Below are 15,767 nucleotides of genomic sequence, written 5' to 3'. Positions count from 1 at the left end.
GTCTTTCGCTGCATTCCACTCTGAGATTTCCCTACACTTTGTCCATCCATCAGGGTCCAGGTTGTTAGCTAGTTGGGGAAAGAAACAAGCCCAGGGGTATAGGGGAGGGGTTTGCTTTACCCGCTTTCTCTGTTGATACATAAGACGCTTCCTTCCAGCTGCAGTCCATATACAGGAACTATGTATGCTCTACAGCCCTGATTTAAGACAAATTTGATCCCTTAAGCTGGCAGTTCTCAAAGTGTGATCAGAGACCCTTTAGGGTGGCTATGAAGCCAACACTAGTTTTGGGTTTTTTGATTTTGAGAATAATTTCATATGTTAACTTTAACATAAACTATTGTATCTTAATGTCATTATTTTAAATGTGAAGAAACAGATCCTTACATGACCAAAATAACACACAGGCCATAAGGTGGCTTTCTCGCTTTTCCTTTTTTTAAAACTTAAACAAATGTTCACCAGGCCAGTTCAACAAGTAAGGCAAATAATGTGGATATGCAGTTCCCAATATACCACATCTAGAACCTAGGGAGGTGCATTAGACAGAAGGGGTAGTCATTCTAATTAGACAATCAAGTAACATCATGACAAATGGATTTGAGGCATCAAAACTCTTCATTTAGATTTCTTATCTCTTAGTGATCAGAGGTCCCACGTTGTCTCCAGTCTTTTTGATACCGACCAAGGTTCGTGGCCTTCCCCAAACAATAGAAATTGACTAGAGGCCAGTCAAGGCTTTATTGGGGCCCCTGCTGCAGCAGGAGGGAGACAAGTAACAGGTTTCCCTGCTTGCTTCCTGAGGGGTTGGGGAGTGGGGGGCTCTGAGGTGCAAGCTGTTTCCTTATATGGGGTGAGGGCAGGGGTGCATCCAGGGGTCGGGCCAGAGGGGTGGCTTAGGTTGTTTGCTCACCCCTTAGGTGGTGTTGAGTGCAGGGGGCACGTGCAGTGCCCTGCTTTTGCTCCTGACACCCTGTTTTTACTGCCAGCTCTTCAGAAGTGGCAGTTGGGCTTTTTTTGGTCTTTTGTATCTTTTGTCCAGAATTTGCCCCAACTGCACGTGCACACAGTTATTTTTAGTCCCCTATAGTTTCTTTGTGTCTCGTTGCTCTAGGAGCCGATTGTCCAGGTGCAAGCACGGCAGCCCTGCAGCAGAGGGTCCCAGGTCCCAGCCTGTCTCATTTTTGTTGTGTATTTTATGAAATCCATTACAGAATGGAAACCTTTGGGACCTCCAACAATGGCAGGAGTACAGATCATGGTTGTTTTTCTGGATATGAAAGGCTGCAATGATCTTTAACATAAAATCTTTTGTAAGCTAGATAACCAACTGCAGCTGTCCCAGCAGCAATGGTAACTGGTGCTCTGGTAGTCAGACATGTCACTCACACACGTGCCCAGGACACAGAGCACGAGTGGGCCTGTGCAGACAGCTGGAGACATGTGCGAGAGGAGTACCCGTGAACTGCCATCTCTCATGAGTGCACCGTGGGGTTTTCCAGAGGCAACATGATACGTGATGTCATAGCGGATTAAGTAGAGAAGCAGCCAGGTGAAAAGATTCGCAAAAATATAAAACAATGCCCCTTTTCTCATGCATGTTATTTTTTTTTAACATCTTTATTGGAGTACAACTGCTTTACAATGGTGTGTTAGTTTCTGCTGTATAACAAAGTGAATCAGCTATACATATACATGTATCCCCATATCTGTTATATTGGTTTTGAAAATAGTTACCTTTCATAAAAATATGTTTATGTTAACCTGTAGCATGTAATTTATGTTAATATATTGACAAATGAATAAATATTAAAATGTTTTCAGTTTGAATTTCTAATTTGGTACATATTGATAGATATTGCCCATACAGAAATTATTTTGGGTCCTCAATAAATTGTAAAGGTGTAAAGGGATTCTGAGGCCAGACATTTGAGAACCACTGCCTTCAGCAAGCTGTTGCATCAGCCATATTTCACTTCAGGGACATGATTCAAAGCAGTGCAATGTGTAGGTAAGCACTGCAAAGAGCTGCACCCTCACCTGCTCGTGTTTGCCGCTTCCTGTAGTCTTTTTTACTAGGTCTCCCTATGACACTAATGTATTTTGATGTCATTTGTATAATTTCTTGCTTTGTGGAACTGAATTTGTGATTGGAAAATTATGATCAAAGAAAGGCTAGGTGTCAGTTCAAACATGTAAAAGGAGAGTTAGGAGACCCTGTCCCAAATTGCGTGTGTAGTCACGGATGTATCAATAGATTTAAAGCTTGTGCCAAAATTTAAAACGTAAGGTGAAAAAAAAAAAAAGTAAGCTGGATGCTAGTGCTTCCATGATAGCTGTAGAAACCAGAAACAATTTAGATTGTAACCAATGTTGGGTTTTGCAAGCATTTGCAGGAAGAAGTGGTGGTGGATTGGAGGGCATCTTTCTCTGCTCCTGTCCCTGTGGCAGCTCTCAGCACAGGTCCTCTGTGGCAGTGCCCCTGGGTGCTGAGGACAGGGTCACTGCTCTCGTGGGAATGCTTCAGCGGCTCTCACCAGAGGAGGGCGTGGCGATCTTTGAAAATCTTTGAGTCAAAATGGGCAATTTCATGCTCTCTTTCTACATCAGATCAAAATCTATCATAACGCCCAAAATGTCTAATTTGATTTCTAGATCTCTGCAGGAATCTGTGGGACGATTTAAGTTGCTCTAGACTAACAGATAGATAAGAAGGCAAGGGTGAACCCAGCAGTTGGTTAGATCACAGAAAAGGCTAAGAAGGAGCAGACAGCACTGAAGTGGCCACAGGCTCTCAGCACGAGCTCATCTGGAATGCCCCAAAGTATGAGACAGAAAGGTTGACTCAGCTCAGCCGTCTCTGAGAAGGTCTGGGGACATGCAGTCAGCCCCGGCACAGTCTGTTTGCAAGGAATGTGTCTTCCTTTACCCTCTGAGGGCCCAGGAACAAAGCCTCAGTTGCAGACGTGGTGGGATTCTGAGAACAATGTGGGGCAGCTCTACCCGGATTGGTCCTCAGAAAAGAGAATGTCATCATTTCCCGCCCTCCCACAGGAAATGATGAATTTATTACATAAGGATGCTATTTGTACATTTAAATGAGCAATACTGAGGAATGAACTTCTAATTTAGCAATACAACGTAGTCTTATATTACGTCAGTTCTACAGAATTTTACATTTCCTGTAAATACAAACTGTACCTCTGTTCCAAAATTTATTGCCTAGATGTTACATTGTAGGTGTTCAAGTAAAAAATGAAATGAAGGGATACGTAAATAATTTAACTGAAACTGAAAACAGGTAAACTATAAGTAATTTAGACTGCATTTGAGACGTGGTTCTTACTAACTGCACCTTGCATATAATAGTTTACTAAACGTGCAGTTATTTGACTTTTTAAAAATAAGAATTAGACATACATCTATATCACGATCTATAGACTTCTCTACTGACAGAACTGATTTCAAGTTTTTCTTATGCTGTAATAATTAAATTTTTCTTCCTGGCACTCAAGTACAAGGATAATCTTTATTCTCACGAGAGTTTTCAAATCAAATCTATCTATATATCTATATCTTTGAATTGCCCTCTGAGCAAAACTGGGAGGACCCATGCCTCTGCATTTTGATTAATAACAGTGCTTTACAAAACACTGGAAGGAAGAATGGGCTTCATGGATAACTGTGCTCTTCCCCTTCCTTCCTCCAGACCAGGCACAGCCCATGAGGGTGGCAAAGGCAGCATGGTGCCCTGCGAAGCAGATGCAGTGCCAGAGGAGCAGACTCCCCCTAGAACATAGGAGACACACTCTAAAGATTCCCATAAATATTTGATGGCAGGGTGTGGTTTGCAGGTAATGAGCCAGTGAACTGTGACTTCCAACTGTTCATGAGAAGTTCTTCATAAGCTAGGGGAACCTGGCCTACCTGGTGCACAGAGCAGTTGCAGAGATAAGTTCTTTCCAGGAAAAAATATAGGAGTTTTCAGTAACGAGTGCTACAAGATACCTTTTCTACTCAGGTGGCTGCTCTGCCTCCATCTAGCTAATTATTTCCTTAGCGCTCCTCCATGCAAAGAAATAGGCCTCTCCTAATGCAAACTGGACTTCATTTGGGACAGCCCTCCCATTCATAAGGAAAGAGCTGGCTTACTACCCGATCTCCTTAGCAGATAATGGCATGGAAAGATCCCCCTCCTACTCTACATATTGTGCTATATAAACTGTCCAGAATAGGCTAATCTATAAAGACAGAAAATACATGAGTGGTTTCCTGGGGCTGAGGGGAGAGGGGACTAGGAAGTGACGGTTAGGAGATATGGAGGTTTTTTTTGCGGTGATGGAAACAGTCTAAAATTGATTGTGGTGATATAATCCATTGCACAACTCTGTGATATACTAAAACCATTGAATCATACACTTTCAATGAGTGAATTATATGCTGTATGAATTATATCTCAATAAAGTTGTTACACACAAAAAACAGTTGAGGGACTGATAGCCAATACCCAGGCAGAAGAGTGCCATGATCCAACTCTCCACCAACACAGGTGGGTGGCAGGGCTGTGCTCACCTGCGCCATGTGAGGTGGAGAAACTCAAGACACCTAGGCTGTATGTTGGGACACAGATTTATTATTGATTATTGGCCAAAAAAAGACTTTGGGGGTGACATTACATGGCATCACTCAAATGTGCTCTGATATGGTCCTCATGAGACTTAGTATGGTGACCAGAGGACGAAAGAGAAGGATAAAGAGAAAAGGAGAGAGATGGCATAATACACCCTAGGCCCTTTCCTGGAATTTTCCAAGTTCCTTCCCTCTGCCCAGGATTCTTGAAGACTGGCTGTGCCTTCTGGGTGGGGTGCCCCAGGCCCTGGCAGGACATACAAGGGTCCGTTCCCATTTCTTTTCTTCAGAGCACTCGCTCCCTGCAGGGTACAAACCAGATGCCCCAGAAGCTCTGGGACTTGTGCCTCTGGAGATTCCCTAGGGTCCCCCTGGCTGGACCCAGGTTCTAGGAGAGTGGTCTGGAGAATGATTAGGCCTCAGAATGGGCCTGATACACTGACTTGGGGTGATTCGAATTGTTTGTGTAAATAATGGCCTTGCAAAACATTATTTGCCTTGGGCCCTATACACCTTCCTGTGTGTATTTGTCAACGAAAACTCAATTCATCATCAAGCTAAGAAGGAAAAATTGAGAATTTTGAAATTGAGGATTATAACCTGGGAACTGTTCCGCTTGTTAGAAGTTGAAGGCCCAGTCAAACACATTTTCAAGACAGAGGGTCGTACATAAAAATGACATACCGATATTCTACATAAAATTCACCAAAGACACACTAGTCCAGGTAATCATGGTCAAAGTGAGCAGAAGGTCACCATGACCCCCTACAGACCTGAGAAAGAACACTAACCTTTTTTTTTTTTTTTTTTGCAGTATGCGGGCCTCTCACTGTTGTGGCCTCTTCCGTCGCGGAGCACAGGCTCCGGAGGCGCAGGCTCAGCGGCCATGGCTCACGGGCCCAGCCACTCCGTGGCATGTGGGATGTTCCCGGACCGGGGCACGAACCCGCGTCCCCTGCATCGGCAGGCGGACTCTCAACCACTGCGCCACCAGGGAAGCCCAGAACACTAACCTTTTAAGACGTTCCATTGCTAGCATCAGAAGAAAGGAAAACAATTGATCTTTACCATCGAGCAGGCGCTCCCACTTTTGAGGAGGTCTGGTTAATGTATAACGCAGATACACACTGCACCTTAAAGGGGGAGGGAGGAGGCCCAAACAGAGAAAATTTTACGCTTAAATTTTCTTGTCTTGCCTTAAAATGTAAATTTTATTTCATCACCTTCCCCAACTTCAGAAATAATGTTAGTAGAGAAGAAGGAACACCATGTTCACCCCTGTGGCTGTCACAGCCGATTGCCTGGTCAACTCTTCCTCAAAAGGGCGTCAAGAACACACAAGAGTACAACATGGGGAATACAGCCAATAGTTTTAAATGATGTAAATGGAGTACAACCTTTAAAAATTGTGAATCACTATATTGTACACCTGCAACTTATAAAATATTGTACACCAACTATACTTCAATAAAAAAAGAAAGAAAAGAAAATCTGAGAAACAAAAAGAATACACAAGGATATACAATTTCTCTTCCAGAAATGGTGATGGGAAGACTGGGTAGCTATAAGCAAAAGAATGAAATTGGACCCTTATAAACCTGTTGACTGAAAAAAATGCACAAGCTAAAAGTTGAGAATTATGTTTTATTTGGTGGACAAAACTGAGGATTTAAGCTCGGGACACAGCCTCTCAGATCGCTCTGAGGGACTGCCCCGAAGAGGTAAGCGGGAAACCGGGATACAGAGGAGTTTTTGCAACAAAGACCAGGTAGTCAGGACATCAAAAGATTACTGTTAATGAAAGAAAACCAGACATCGCAAGTTAAGGAATTTAGTGCTTTTCTATGTGTGGGAAGATGCAAGAGTCTGGGCTCACTGAAATCATCCCTTTGCTCTGCACCTCAGCTATCTGGGGCCAGTGTCGTGTGCTTTCTCATCCTGAATCTCTTCAGGGTGCAAGTCAGGGGGTGGCTGCAGTGGCTGACTACTTGATGGTGGGCATCCTGTTTCTACCCTGAGTTCCCTTAGGGCTCACCACAGGGCGGGCTGTAATGTGATGGCTTGATTTGATCCTTTGTTTACTGATATGGGAGGGAACTTTTTTTTTCATTGATATACCATACACGAAACTCTACTCAAAATGGATTTAAGACTTAAAACATAAGACCCCAAACTGTAAAACTCCTCAGAGAAAACATAGGGGAAAAGCTTCATGACATTGATCTTAACAGTGATTTCACAAATATGACACCAAAAGCACAAACAACAAAAACAAAAATAAACAAGCAGGGCTACATTGAACTAAAAAGCTTCTACACAGCAAAGGAAAAAATCACTAGAGTCAAAAGGTAACCTAAGGGTTGGGAGAAAATATTTGCAAACCATATATCTGATAAGGAGTTAATCTAAAAAAATGTACAAGGAACTCCTACAGCACAACAGTAAAACAAACAAACAAAAACCAAACAAAAAAAACCCCAACTCAATTTAAAAGTGGGACTTGAATAAAATAGTCAAATACAGAGAATTGAAAAGAAGAATGGTGGCTACCAGAGACTGGGGGGAGAGAGAAATGGGTATAAAGTTTCAGTGACCCAAGATGAATAGGCTCTCGAGATCTCTTGTACTACATTGTACCGATACTTTACAGTAATCTGTTGTGCACTTTAAAATTTGTTAGGAGGGTAGATCTCATGTTAAGTGTTTTTTCCACAATAAAATAAAATAAGAACAACAGCAAACAAACAAACAAAAGATATATAGTTCAGTTACATGTCCTATCATTTGTGTTATAGATATATGTCATGTATATACGTCATAAACATCCATACACAGTGTTAATCTTTCTTTTAAAGAAATTAATAGAATAAAAAAAGAACTTCAAACTGTTTCCCCTGCAGTGGACAGCAGCTGAAATAGGTAACCGTTCTTTTAGTTTTCACCTGTTCCTTTTTGCTGGGACCATTGAAGCATCCCTGTGATGGAGCACGACCCTATGGGGCCTTCCCGGGACAGACCCCTCCCCCATATGCTCTGCTTTAGCTCCTCTCTGAAGTACCTAGATAACAGTATCTGATGCACATCTCCTGAGTTGCTTTGCAGATGTGAAAAAACCCCACCAAATGGAAGACATTAATTACTAGATGACCATGAGCACATAGCCCCCAGGTCTCCTAGAGCCTGAGGACTGATAATGTGAACCCCTGTGACACCACCCTGTTACCTCACCATGAACCAATCAGAGAATTGTGCACGAGCTGATCACTTACCCTGCGACCCCTTCCTCACCTGGCTTTTAAAAGTGCTTTACTGAAACCCATTGGGGAGCTTGGGGTTTTTGAGCTCTAGCTGTCCCGGACTACTACATGTGTGGCACCTTAAAATAAAGGCTGCACTTTCCTTCACCATAACCCAGTGTCAGGACACTGGCTTTACTGGGCAAGGCTGAGCAGACCCAAGTTTGGTTTGGTAACATCCCCATGCATGTGTAGTTTAGCAGATCAGCCAAGAATCTGGGCAAAGTTTACAGTCAGATTTTGGGGTTTAGCCACTCTGCGTCTCCTTCCCTTACAGGATTTCATCCCAAATTTCCATCTGCTCTGCCGGCCCCAAATTTTGTCATCTGACACTTCAAGCTGCCTTGAGCAGCCGATGGCCTGGGGAGCTTTCCAGGTTGCTTCAGGCCAAAAGCTGCATAATCACAAATCTTGCCCACTAAGCTCCCTGACTTTCAAGTACTGACTCCACTCCATTTTCTGCCTGCTTTTGGTCATGCCCAAGTATATACACACTGTAGCCTTTTTAAAAATTTTTATTGGAGTATAGTTGATTTACAGCGTGCATTCATTTCAGGTGTATAGCAAAGTGAATCAGTTATACATATACATATATCCACTCTTAGATTATTTTCCCCATATAAGCCATTACAGAGTATCGAGTAGAGTTCCCATGCTATACAGCAGGTTCTGATTAGTTATCTATTTTATATATAGTAGTGTGTATATATCAATCCCAGTCTCCCAGTTTATCCCTCCCCACCCTTACCCCCTGGTAAACATAGTTTGTTTTCTACATCCGTGACTCTACTTCTGTTTTGTAAATAAGTTCATTTTTTCCCTTATTTTTTAGATTCCATATATAAGTGATATCACATGATATTTCTCTTCCTGTGTCTGACTTACTTCACTCAGTATGACAATCTCTAGGTCCATCCATGTTGCTGCAAATGGCATTATTTTGTTCTTTTTTATGGCTGAGTAATATTCCATTGTATATATGTTCCATATCCTCTTTATCTGTTCCTCTGTTGATGGACCACACTGTTGTCTTTTTAACTCTTTTTTTTTTTTGCGGTATGCGGGCCTCTCACTGTTGTGGCCTCTCCTGTTGCGGAGCACGGGCTCTGGACGCGCAGGCTCAGTGGCCATGGCTCACGGGCCCAGCCGCTCCGCGGCATGTGGGATCTTCCCGGGCCGGGGCACAAACCCGTGTCCTGCGTCCCCTGCATCGGCAGGTGGACTCTCAACGTGGTTGTGCCACCAGGGAAGCCCCTAACTCTTATTTTTTTCAGGTTTTATCAGTGTTATCTGCAGGAGGATTTGACCTCCTGCAGATAGTTTGGTGAAATCATTCCCCCATTATAGAAGCCAGAACGCCTGTATATATTTTGTTTTTCTTTAGCAATAAATCATGAATGTTTACCTCTGTCCTTAAATATCTCCTATAACATGATTTTATTGGCTGCATAGTATCCCACTGTATGACCTATCAGAACTTATTTTATCACATCATTATGAGAGATTTAGTTGTTTCTGTTTGTTTTTATGAGTAACAAATAATAAGATATTAATGCACTGGCCATTCATCAAAGTTGAAAGCAGCTCTTTTGCCCCTTTCCTGTTTTCCCATTTCTGTTCCCTTCTAACCTTGAAAGAGCCTAATTAACCTGTTGATTCTTTTCCTAGATAAGAAGTAAGAATGAAGAATTAAGTAAAGAATGACTAGCTCTCTACCCTCAGGAGACCCTCTTAGTAATCCTGTAGGCAGATCACACAGACAAGATAACATATGAAGAGAGAGTCGGCCAGTCTGCACACAATGGAGAAGGATGCAGAACCCTACCTCCTGCCTCGATGATTCACTGAGATTCTTCCCCTCATTCTGTCCCTTCAAAAATTATAATGGCTGAGCAGAATCTTTGGAGTTGGTCTTGGGACATGAGTCCACCTTCTCCCCAGATTGCCAGCTTTTCTGATTAAAGCACCTTTCCTTCCTATTGACACATGCCTCTCGACTATTGGCTTTTGAGTGGCAAGCAGCTAAACTTGAGTTCAGTAACAAGGTGATCATGTGACAGTACACGGCACTGCCCAGCTTTGGGTGGCGCCACTCACACTGTATTGTGCCTGAGACATCCGTAGGAGCACATCTTAGAACACACATAGTTCTGTAGAGCTGTGCTGTGCTGGGGCCATGTCTAGGAGCCCAGGGTCACTGTCAGGGAAAAGGAGGATATGAAGCGCTAGAGAATCCCAAAGAAACTATGAGTTGAAGTCTTGGAACTAAATGATATCTTTTCTGCTAACCCTGAAATTACTAGTCATGCCTTTATGTGTCTGCGTGTGGTGCTGCTGAGAAAGTGTGGACTACACACTGTACCAAAGTCACCGGCTTCTTTCTACTTTTACGCATCCCTGCTTTGTCTCTGAATCTCTTACTTTGTCTGACCCTTCCAGTCCTGCCCTTCTCCATTGCTCTCCATGCTCAGCTCCAGGAATCAGCATGGATCTGTGTAGGTCTCGGTCCAGAGAGTGGCACCTTGACCACAGGGTGCTTGTGAAGACTTACCCAGGGAAGAAGAGAGCGTTCTTTATCGCTGATTATATTGAGGAACTCTCCTGCTGAGAAGAACTTGGGTTAGAAGAGAGACCATCTTTACAAAAAAATGACATAATTATAGTTTCTTTACTGACATGGCTATGTTAAAGGTTCTTATTTAGCCTTTAAGAGACCTTTGGAAACAACGAGACTTAAGAATTCCCTTTACTTTTGGTTGTGTTGGGTCTTCCTTGCTATGTGCGGGCTTTCTCTAGTTGCAGTGAGCAGGGGCACGGGCTTCTCATTGCAGTGGTTTCTCTTTGTTGCGGAGCACAGGCTCTAGGTGTGCGGGCTTCAGTAGTTGTGGCACATGGGCTCTAGAGCGCAGGTTCAGTAGTTGTGGCACACAGGCTTAGTTGCTCTGCAGCATGTGGGATCTTCCCGGACTAGGGCTCGAACCTGTGTCCCCTGCATTGGCAGGTGGATTCTTAACCACTGTGCCACCAGGGAGGTCCCGCATTTACTTTTCTTTATATTCCTTTCTAGGGTTAGGGTAACATCTTGACTGAAATTTAAATATAGGGCTATAAAATAGGACAATAAAATACTTTCTATTGGAAAGAAAGAAAGAAAAAGAAAGAAAGAAAAAAGGAAGGAAGGAAGAAAGGAGAAGGAAGGAGGGAGCAAGGGGAAAGAACAAGAAGGAAAAAAGACAAAAGAAGGGTGGAGGGTGGAGTGAGGGGGAGGAAATACTTTGTGGGGCTTCTCAAATCAAAGCTCCTTCTGGGGGAAGACAGTTGGGGTCCCATAAGCAAAATGCTTGATGTGTTGTCTTTTCAAATGATCATTGATATAATATTCCTACAAGTGACTACATTTTAGACTGTTAATTCTTACTATATACACAGTTTTAGATCTTTTATCTCTCCATCTGTCAGGGAAAGAATTGGTAAGGGTAGGGGTGACTCATCTTGGTAATCTCTCCTAGTCCTGTATTATTTCTCTGGCAATATGAATATCATGGAATTCTATCTGATTGGGCAAAAAATCTCTCTATGTTCTTTTATTATTATTTTTAGTAAATTATATCTGCCCAGAATTCATATCACTAGTGGAGGCTTCAGTTCTTAAAAAGAATTGATTAACTAAGATTGGTTCCATCTGTACTTGGTCCTGTTGAATATAACATTCACCCTCCTCCTAGCACCAGGTTAATAAAGACAGTGAGAACGTCCAATAGAACCCATCCAGATTAATAAGGAAAGATGCAAAAGAAAAGTTATAGTTTGGCTATCATGGATCTCATTAATGTAAAGTTTATTGTTACCACCACCAATACAATCAGATGTATCCTTCTTAAGAGGGAAACAGGAGATTTCACATACACAGAAGAGAAGGTAGTGTGACCCAGGAAGCAGAGACTGAGTGATGTGGCCCTAGTCCAGGAATGCTGGCCGCCACCAGAAGCTGGAAAAGGCAAGGGATGGATCTCTCTTATAAGACAGAAAATGTGCAGCTCTGCTGACACCTTGACTAAGGCTCAGTGATACTGTCTTTGGACTTCTGGCTCCAGAAACATGAGAGAATAAATTTCTATTGTAAGCCACTGTGTCTGTGGTAATTTGTTACAGCAGCACAGGAAAGGAATACACCATGCAATGGAATGCTATATAGCACACAACTTGGATGGATCTCAAAAACATAGCACTGAACCAAAGGAGCCAGAGTCAAAAGGCAGCCCACTGTATAAGTTCCATTTAGGTAAAGTTTAAAAACAGTCAGAACTCATCTCTGTTGTTAGAAGTCAGGACAGTGGTTGCCTTTGTGGACTGGACATTGACAGTGAGGGGCATGAGGGGTGCCTGTGGCTTCAGTGATGTTCAGTCTTTACACCTAGGGCTGTGTTCAATTTTGTGATGGTTCATTGAGCTGTAACCTATAATTTAATTTTAATAATTGATTATAATTTAATTATAATTAAAGCACTTTCTATATGTGTATTTCACTTAAAAATTTATTTTAAAAAACGAAATGAAATCTGGTCCAGTTGCATCTGATGTGAGTCTTCCCCACCATCGTCTCTATAGAGACTGTGGCTCAAGGGCTGGGATGGGAGTGTGGCTGCACCTGCTCTTTAGTCCCCTTTCCCTTCTGGACCTACCTTGGTTTGGATTGTTTCAATCTGACGCTGGTGGCTTCTCTGCTATGCCATTCTCTGTGTAGATGGTGTGTGTGTTTGATTTGGGAGGGGGCAGCGTTCAGCTTCACCCTGACCTACCCTTTATCACAGAGTATTCTGTCAAAAGGGGGCAACTGTGTGTCCCGTTAGCCGCACCAACGGTCCAGGTCTATAGCATCTGTCCAGGGCAGGGCTTGCCATCTCTGGTCCTGTGCCTGGGTGACCCGAGGGCTTCTGTCTCCCCCAGCATCTAAGCTTCACACTGGAATGCCTTATCCCCCCTTCATGTCTCCAAGAGCTTCAGAGATCTGGGCAGGGTGGAGGAGTAACTCCCTTGGGCTCTCTGGCACATCCCGCAGTGGGTTCCTCTCATCTTGCTGGCATGTGGGGCATCAACGGGGGAGAGAGAAGCCAATCTTTCTTTTCTTTTTTTAAATCAGGTTTTTCTTTTTTTTAATTAATGAATTAATTTATTTATTTTTGGCTGTGTTGGGTCTTCGTTTCTGTGTGACGGCTTTCTCCAGTTGCGGTGAGCGGGGGCCACTCTTCATCGCGGTGCGTGGGCCTCTCACTATCGCAGCCTCTCTTGTTGCAGAGCACAGGCTCCTCTCTTGTTGCGGAGTGCAGGCTCAGTAGTTGTAGCGCACGGGCCCTAGTTGCTCCGTGGCATGTGGGATCCTCCCAGACCAGGGCTCGAACCCGTGTCCCCTGCATCGGCAGGCTGACTCTCAACCACTGCGCCACCAGGGAAGCCCAGGTTTTTCTATTAATTGACACTGTTTCCTCTCTCTTGGGTGCTACTTTGGTAATGATTAGGTCCCCACCTCTCAAGAGGGACTCATTTACAAAGGGAGTCCCTCAGAGGGTCCAAAGCTCTGTAGAAAACCTGGAGCTCAATGCAAACTGGAAACCAAAATATATCAGAAATGAAGCAGAGGGCTTCATCATATACTCAAGGTCTGATCATCCCATCTCTTCTACAAGGAATAGCCCTACTCCAGCATTTTTAAAGGAAGATGTTTTTTTCTATTTCACTTTCCAAGTAGGTATAAAATCTACTAAAAGGGATACAATGAATCATGATAAATCAGCTCACTCACAAGAGACACCCCCAGATAAAGATTTTTGGTTGCTGGGATTATTCAGCACATTATTTCAAAGAGAATTCAAAAGTGGCAGCTACATTTGCTGATAGGTTATGTGAGACACACAGACATACAACCCATTTTTCAGTGTATATGTCAAGGGGCCAAGACCCCCGATCAGCTCAGTAAGTTATTTTGTACATTACAGCGCACAGAACAACAGAGGGAAAGACAATTTCTTGGAGAGATTCATGCGCTCTGAAGGAGGCTGGAGCCCAGCGCCCCACGCCTTTGTTAGCTGGACCCCTCCTCTTCTTTGGTTGCCATGGCCTCAGAGGCAGCCGATTCCTTTAATCGATCCCCTGGCTTCTCCTCCTCCTGCGGATAGAGGTCCAGGTACTTCTGCATGCACTCCTGTATGGCCCGGAACTGGTCTACACAGTCCGACCCCTTGACATCCTCCGTGCTGCAGTGGAAGCAGGAAAAGGCCGCCCCCAAGGCACGGGCACTTCCATCTGATGTCTCCGTGGGGCAGGATCAGTCCGTGCTCCTCGTATGGATCATTGGGGTCGTCGGCCACCAGCTTCGAGTTTCATGGTCTTCTTTGGTCACAAATATGATTCGATCCTTCCCTTCCTGCCGGCAGTAGGCCATGGTGCAGCCGGGCGCTCCGACCTCACGCCGTGACCTCTCTGCTCCAGAGAGGCCAATCTATTTTTCAGGCACTTCTAATTCCCCTAAATAATTCTTCTAGCACCTCCTTCCTCTCTGTGCTCTGGGTGGGGATAGGTAGGGGAGAAGCACTTCCTGCTTCTCTGTAGAAGGAGAAGAGAGAAGCCTCTCATCATGAATGCTGGGCCAGCTCACAAGGTAACTCAGGGACCTACCCACACCCACTCCTCCTCTGGTGAGGCAGGTGGAAGCTACAGGTCTCCTTTTTAGTTCGGGGGAGGGGGGAGGCTATAGATAACCTTGACTATAGTGGGTATACTCAGCACCTTTCTGTCCTTGGTATTGGACTTTAGTCACTAATTCTGGGGCAACTGGAAAAATCCCACTTGATCTGTTGTCCCAAGGACCACTGCCCCAATCTTTACAGATAAAAGAATACTCAAAAGATGGGTCCAAGCAAAGTGTGCAGGCAATATTCTTTCTCCCAGAAGTATCTAAGAATACTAGAAGATTGGCTCCAATCTTTGGTAACTTCTATATTTTTATAAGCTTGTATATTTTTGTCTCATTGGACCCCCAACTATAGTTGTAACTGGAGGGACAAATTATCTTCATATTCCTTGATCCCTGAAAGTTTACTTGTAATTGAGAATAATAAACCCTCATTCTACCTGCATTCATCTATGTTGTTACACTAGGCAGGTAAAACTTGCTTTTTTTTTTTTTTTTTTTTTTTTTTTTTTTTACCATTTCCTTATTTTATAGTCTCAGGTATTCTAAGTACACACATTCGTACCCTCTGGGTTCTTAGAAAGGGATTATTACTTTGAAAATTCCCCAGTCATCACTGTCTCTGGAAAGCTCTGCCATCCCCTCCCTTCCTCACTTATCCTGCAAGAACCATTTGAGGGTATCCTCCCAGCACACACATACACACACACCCCACACAGCCCTCCAGGAAGCCTGCCCTGTTGCAGCCTGGGTCCCCTCTGCACGTCTCAGCAGTGCTCAGGCCCTCTGGTTAGGTGGCATATGATGATGCGCAGGCTCAGCGGCCGTGGCTCACGGGCCCAGCCGCTCCGCGGCACGCGGGATCCTCCTGGACCGGGGCACGAACCCACATACCCCGCATTGGCAGGTGGACTCGCAACCACTGCGCCACCAGGGAAGCCCAAAACTTGATTTCTTGTCATTTGCAATTCTTCTTTCACGCCAAGACTGTTCTTTCTCTCTAATCAAGTGGGTGATGCCCCATCATCATCCACTAGTTCCATGGTTTCCTGGAAGGACTCACTTGACTCAACACTCTGATTTGGCCCAAGGTACATAAAATCATTGCAGAAGATACTTGGATTAGTTCTCTCCACTTCTGTTGCATTCTCAGG

At 43.9% G+C, this 15,767-nt stretch overlaps 1 pseudogene; it reads right to left on the bottom strand.

Moving 5' to 3' along the window:
• Positions 1 to 14,004: 14,004 nt before the first annotated feature.
• LOC103072423 (mitochondrial intermembrane space import and assembly protein 40 pseudogene) lies at positions 14,005 to 14,364 on the bottom strand (annotated as a pseudogene).
• Positions 14,365 to 15,767: the final 1,403 nt, after the last annotated feature.

This window comes from Lipotes vexillifer, unplaced genomic scaffold, assembly GCF_000442215.2.
Source record: "Lipotes vexillifer unplaced genomic scaffold, Lipotes_vexillifer_v1.1 scaffold759, whole genome shotgun sequence".
Lineage (NCBI taxonomy): Eukaryota > Metazoa > Chordata > Mammalia > Artiodactyla > Lipotidae > Lipotes > Lipotes vexillifer.
Note: the sequence above shows the minus strand (reverse complement) of the source record. Positions and strands in the feature narration are given on the sequence as shown.